A 7,149-nucleotide genomic window follows, 5' to 3' on the forward strand; every position below is an offset into this window, starting at 1 on the left:
TCACTTCCATGAGACTTCATCCAAATGTACAGGGTAATTTTAGTATCAGCTCTTCTCCTGATATCAGCAGCAAAACTCATAGGTTCTATTTCAGAAACATCCTTACTGGGTACATCTACATGAGATGCTTTACTGTGCATCAGACTTATTTTTGCACAGTAAAATCATTGCCATCTATACATGCACACCAAGTAGGGCACAGTAGATTAATTTATTGCACTTCGGGATAGTCCCATCAGATACAAGTTTCATAGTTTCATAGTAGCTAGAGTCGGAAGGGACCTAGGTAGATCATCTAGTCCGACCCCCTGCCTTAGCAGGAAAGAGCACCGGGGTCAGATGACCCCGGCAAGGTGCTCATCTAACTTCCTTTTAAAAATCCCCAGGCTAGGAGCCTGCACCACTTCCCCTGGAAGCTGGTTCCAGGCCCTAGCCGCCCTGACTGTGAAGTAGCGTCTCCTAATATCTAATCTAAACTTACCCTCCGCCAGTTTGTGACCATTATTCCTGGTCACTCCTGGCAGCGCACGGGGGAACAGGGACTCCCCCAATACCTGCTGATCCCCCCTGACCAGTTTGTAGCAGGCCACAAGGTCCCCCCTTAACCTTCTCTTGTGGAGGCTAAACAGGTTCAGGTCCCGTAGCCTCTCCTCATAAGGCCTGCCCTGCTGACCCCTGATCATACGAGTGGCCCTCCTCTGAACTCTTTCCATATTGTCCACGTCCCTCTTGAAGTGTGGCGCCCAGAACTGGACGCAGTACTCCAGCTGCGGCCTGACCAGTGCCGCATAGAGGGGGAGGATCATCTCCCTGGACCTGCTCGAGATGCATCTGTGGATGCATGACAGGGTACGGTTGGCCTTCTTGACTGCCTCCCCACACTGCCGGCCCATGTTCATCGTGGAGTCAATGACGACTCCAAGATCCTTTTCCGTCTCCGTGCTGGCAAGAGGGGAGTTCCCCAACCTGTAAGTGTGGTGCCGGTTCTTCCTCCCCATGTGCAACACCTTGCACTTATCAGTGTTAAACCCCATCCTATTCTCATCCGCCCACCGTTGCAACCTGTCAAGGTCAGCTTGTAGCCTATTGCACCCTTCTAGTGCACCCACATCCCCCCACATCTTAGTGTCATCAGCAAACTTGAACAGGGCGCTTTCTACCCCGTCATCCAAGTCACTGATGAAGATGTTGAACAGTGCGAGCCCGAGGACCGAGCCCTGCAGAACCCCACTGCCCACGTCCTTCCAGGTCGAGAAGAACCCATCCACTACCACCCTCTGGGTGCGGCCCTCCAACCAGTTGGCGACCCATTTGACCGTGTGGGCATCGACACCACAGTCTCCCAGCTTTTTGATGAGGACAGGGTGAGAGACAGTGTCGAAAGCCTTCCGGAAGTCCAGAAAGACTACATCCACAGCAACCCCTACGTCTAATGATTTGGTGACCTGATCGTAAAAGGCCACCAGGTTGGTCTGACAAGACCTGCCACTGATGAACCCATGTTGGTTGCCCCTGAGCATGCATTCCCCCGCAAGGCCCTCCTGGATGTGTGCCAGGATAATTTTTTCAAAGAGCTTACCCGGGATTGAGGTAAGACTAACTGGCCTGTAATTTCCCGGGTCCTCTTTTTTTCCCTTTTTGAAGATAGGGACCACATTGGCCCTCTTCCAGTCCTCCGGCACCTCGCCAGAGCACCACGAGTGCTCATAGAGCCGCGCCAGGGGTCCCGCAATGACCTCGGCCAGTTCCTGTAAAACCCTAGGGTGAAGATCGTCCGGACCAGCGGACTTGAACACGTCCAGCCTCTCCAGAAGTACCCTAACTAACTCCTCGCTAACCCCTGGCCCAGGCGTGTCTCTCTCGGGGCCCAAGGGGGGCCCAGCAGGGAGGTGGCTGAACTGGTCCCTACTTAGGAAGACAGAGGCAAAGAAATCGTTAAATATGTTAGCTTTGTCATCTGGCGTGATGACTAAGTTGCCCATCGTGTCCTGCAGGGGCCCCACATTACCCGGGACCCTCTTTTTACCCCCTATGTATTTGAAGAAGGACTTCTTATTGTCCTTAATCCGGGAAGCTAGTCCTATCTCCAACTCTGCCTTGGCCCTCCTGACTGCCCCCCTACATCCTCGGGTGACTGTAACATAGTCCTTCTTGGTGATGACCCCATCTCTCCATTGGGTATATGCCTCCCTTTTAGCAAGGAGGCATTCCCGGATGCTCTTAGTGAGCCATGGGGGTTTATGTGCCCTCCTGCTCCCTTTGACCCTTGTTGGGATTACCTCCCTTTGGGCATGGAGGATCGTCTCCTTAAGGAGCAACCACTCACCTTCGACATCTGATTCCCTTCCCCTCTGGGTCCTCAGCGCTTCCCCAACGATCCTCCTTAGCTTGTTGAAGTCAGCCCCCCTAAAGTCTAGGGCTGTTGCCTTGCTGCAGCCCTTTGCCACCTTACGCTGGATGGTGAATTCCAGCAAGCGATGATCACTGTCTCCCAGGTGGCCCATCACCCGCAGCCCCCTCACCAGGTCATCACCCGTGGCCAGCACCAGGTCCAACAAGGCGTCTCCCCTGGTGGGACTGTGCACCTCCTGGGTTAGATGGAGGTCCTGCACTCTGGCTAAGAACCGACGTGAGCGATCAGACTTGGCTGACTGCTCCTCCCAGCAGATGTCTGGGAAGTTCAGGTCCCCCATGATGACCACATCCTTAGCTCTCACTGCCTCTGTAAGCTGACCTAAGAATTCCTGGTCGAGCTCTTCTCCCTGGTTGGGAGGTCTATAGTAGACTCCCACCGTTAAGTCTCTCTTCCCTGGACTGCCTTTTACTCTAACCCAGAGCACCTCAGAGTGCCCCCCCTCTACCCCTTGCTAATTAACGAGGAAGTATATTCCTCCATGATCACATCTTTGAAGTGATATTTGGCAGTGCAATAAATTACTGTGCTTAAATGCATGTAAGGCAGTGGTGTTGGGATTAGTTTACTCTAGCTCAAATTAACCCCAAGAGGAGATGTGGTTGGTCTATGAATTAATTCACTGTCTGTTAATAACGCTGAGTAGATCAAAGTGTCTCCATCAGCAAGGAACATAACTCAGAATTATTTACAACAAGTAAACTGTGCTTTTAAGCTATTAAAGGAATTTCCACTTAAGCCAAAAATCTATTCTATTTTAATTATCAGGTTACTGATCCATTAACATATGATCAGTTTCCTGATAATACAGTAACAGTCAGATTAACAACTTTGCCTTGCTGCTATCCAAAGGCTACCATGTCTGGGCATAGGCTGATGATTTAATTAATCAGCTTTGATAGGGTCACTAACCCCATGCAGGGGGTTACTGAGTTTTACCATACTACAAACCTTTTAATGATCTTCTAGCATGCTGTAAGAGCTACCAGTTTGTAGACAAGCAGATAAGACTTCTAGATTTGGGGTTAACTCTCACACAGGTATAATAACTAGATGAATTTTCTTCAGTAAGCCTATCAGTAAAGGGAACAGTACAAATATAGCAATTACAATGGTTCAGGAAGTTAGGATCAAAGTTTAACCTAGCTGAACTGAGTAAGGCATATGGTAGTGCAAATCATGGTGAGCCACTACACTGCATAACCTTTTATTTTCTCTTTACTCTCACAGCCATCTGCAGCCTCCTTTCCAATTTCCAATAATTCCCATTTCTTCACCAGCCTTAAGTGACTGGCAAACATCACAAAACAGGACCACAAACAGCTCACCCGGAATCTCTCTTCTCTCAGCCTGGCACATATGATTAGTATGGCTCTGCGCCTCATGAGTTGAAGCCAGACCAGGCTGCCCTGTGCCTCAACTGCACATAAATTTTTAGAGCACCCTAGGGCTCATGACAAAAACACTCATATCCAGTTATGAGTGGGGCCCAAGTAGCACATGGATCCTTTGTGGGGGTATGTGAAGTACGCACACATACTGAGCAGTGCATGATTCTATGGTCACTACGGCTTGAAATCCTGCTGACCGGTGGGGCTCAGTCCAATGAACTATGTGGTAAATCACGAGCCTTTAGCTTTAGGCTAAGATCATGCATAGTTTGTACTCTATATAAGGAGGTACTAAAATGCTGTTTAAATATGTGTATGGAGTATCTGTGCTAAAACTTGCAGCAGTTTCAAAAAAGGTAACATGCATTAATTCTAGATGAACTAAGTAAATGAGGACTATACATAAATTGCTACAGCCATATTTAATTTCAAGGTTACTGTTTTCAGATTTGCCCCTCACTTTCATGTGCTTAGGCAGAGAAGGGTCTGACAGTAAGAAGAGGGGAAAGGGGCTACCAGGGGAAAATTCTGGGGGGAAGCAGAAAGCAAAGGGATTAGCTGACCCCCGCCCCCAGATTTATTTTCCCTTTTGTAGCAGGAGAGGGGAACCAATTCAAGGCAAGCCTACAATAATTAGATTCTATACCTGGAAAATTATAACAAATGTATACTTTGCCATATAAATAATCTAATTATTGGGGGTGGATCTTTTTATAATCAGGATCATCTTCTATTCAAGTAAATATAGTGTTATCATTACACATGGAGAAGGACTGATAAAAAGTAGTAATATGTAAGAGAAGCAAAGAAAAGGATGCACGAAACACTGGTGGAACCAAGAATTGAACCCAGGTCTCCCAAATTCAACCAAGTAACCTAGCTATGTGACCCTCCCTCTCTTCCTTAAATCTAATCTTCTCTGGTCCTAATATATCATTTTCATTTCCCAGGCACTTAGGCTAACACAGGTACATATTAAATACAGATCTGATTTCCTCTCTCTGCAAAATGATCTGGGGCTCAAGCTGTCTCCCCTCTAGCTCATTCAGGAAGGGAGGCATAAGGTACAGAACAATATTCTATATACCTTCCTGAATTAATAAGGAAATAATCGTACCAAATTTCTTATCTCCTCTTTTTTAATGTTTTTGATCTCAATTAAAGTGGTAGAATTAAAAAAAAAGAAAGAAAACTTGAGTCTTTCTATTAATGAAGACTGCCATCCCACAAATCATGCCAGGTGCCTTTGTTGAAAGCCTGTATTGAGGGTAAGGGAGACTGGACTCCCCCATAACTAAAGATGATATTCATTTTCCCTGTTAGCTCAGCTTGGCTTGCTTCAGAGCATAAGACAACATTTTTATTTCATCAAGCCTAAGTCTGATAGCATCTAAATATCTGGAGACATGAGCATCTAAATATTTGGAGACATTCTAATCTTAGGTTTCTGTTTTTTCAGATAAAGGTGTCATTAAAAAAAACCCAAAAACCCAGAATTTATAAATTATAAGCCTTTTCTCCTTTTCACTCACTCACCCTATATTGCTCTAATGCTTTTACAAATATCCAAAATATGTAAAAGCCAAGGAAAACATCCAGAAGATAAACAAATCTATGCAAAACCAACCCTGACTAAAATAGCTCTCAGCCAAGCTAACAGCCATCCACTACCTAAACATCCTGCAGTTCTAGGCCCCCATCTCCAACAAAAGCTTGAAAAAACAAAGAACTTTTGGCAGCATGCCCTGAAAGTGAACAAATCCAGGTTCTGCTAGACCATGAATGGTTTGAAGTGGGAGGAAAGGACTTCCTGTCAACCTTCTAACTAGTCTGAGCTGTATGTGGGGAGCAGCTAGCTTCTAACCTCTGTCCACTCTATAGCTAATAGCAGGGTAGGACCCTTTTCCTGTTGACACATGAAATGAATGCTCCACACACCCAGAGCTCCTTTCTTGAACACACTGTCATCAGGCAGGCCTGGTTCCAGACTAGGATTTCCTTTTATTCAGACCCCTTCTTAATTTCAGCATGTGGCACACTGAAGCCTATTCTAGGTAGGCTGCAGATATATGAAACCATCCTTTGAAACATGCTGGCATTGTTGCATCCTTTGGTCAGGGGGGGATCCCTTCTGCTGTTGATGATGTAGTGCAGTCTTTGTAATGGGGCTTAAGAATGGTGTAACTGTAAAAATGTGTTTTGGACTGTCTAGTGCCTATGCTAAAACTTGCAGCAATTTCGAAAACAGTAAAATGCATAATTTCTGGATGTACTAAGTCTCTGGGTACCCTTAGTAATTTGCCTGTATGCAAACTACTATAGCCAGGTTTATTTCAAAGTCAGTATATTCAGATTTGCCCCTTAGTTCCCTGTGCTGAGAGAGAGCAGGGTCTGACAGTAAGTAAGGGCGGGGAAAGGGCTTTAGGGGAAAGAAATCAGGGGGACAGAGGGAAAGGAAACACACCTGACTCCGCCTTCTCCCAACCCCAGATTTATTTTCCCTGTTGTGGCAGCGGGAGAGGGACAAAACCAAGGCAAACCTCCAACAATTAGATTATATACCTGGAAAATTATAAGAAATTTACAATTTTTCCATATATAGTACCTAATTATTGGGGGGTTGTCGTATATTCACGGACGTCTTATATTTGAGTAAATACAGTACTCGTCTCAGGTCTATCTGCAACTGTTCAGTAAACTTTCATTCAGTTCCATAGCACTATGGCCATAATCCTGAATGCCTTCAATGAAATTCCAGCTGACTAAATACAAAATTAGGCCTGATGGAAGCAATGAATGCTGGTTCCAGAATATCACAGGTAATTAATGTATAGGAAGTGGAACCTCTAACGATTTTTAAATGTGCACAGTTCTGTTAAGACTTTTTACTTCAGAAACCTATTCGTTAAGTTTGAGAGGAGAAGCCAAGAATGGTCTCCCTTCCCTTTGCTCCTAAATGGTTGCAAATTGGATGCACATTTTTTTCTAACCCAAGTATAGTATTTTCTCCTCAAAAACTGTCATGCAAGCAATCTAAGTCATGGAAGTTCCTACAATAAATCAATACATCAATGCTGAATGCACAAAGGAGGAAAGAAAGAACTAATAAGGGACTAATTGCAGTTGCAAACTCCCAGAGGGTTATTCTAAACAGTAACAGTGAAAAAAATCCTTTTAAAACGACTCGGAATAAATCACGTGTGTACAATGTGTTTTGCTTTTAAAAAATGTAGTAGTAAAATGTATAGGGCCACGCTAAAAATATTAGTTGTACTTAAAGCCATGTGAGTAGGAAATATAAAAAGGAAAAAGGTTGGTTGGATATAGCTGAAAGTTTTACTCATG

The sequence above is a fragment of the Crocodylus siamensis genome, chromosome 1 (assembly GCF_052110815.1).
Source record: "Crocodylus siamensis isolate JL-2025a chromosome 1, ASM5211081v1, whole genome shotgun sequence".
Taxonomy (NCBI): domain Eukaryota; kingdom Metazoa; phylum Chordata; order Crocodylia; family Crocodylidae; genus Crocodylus; species Crocodylus siamensis.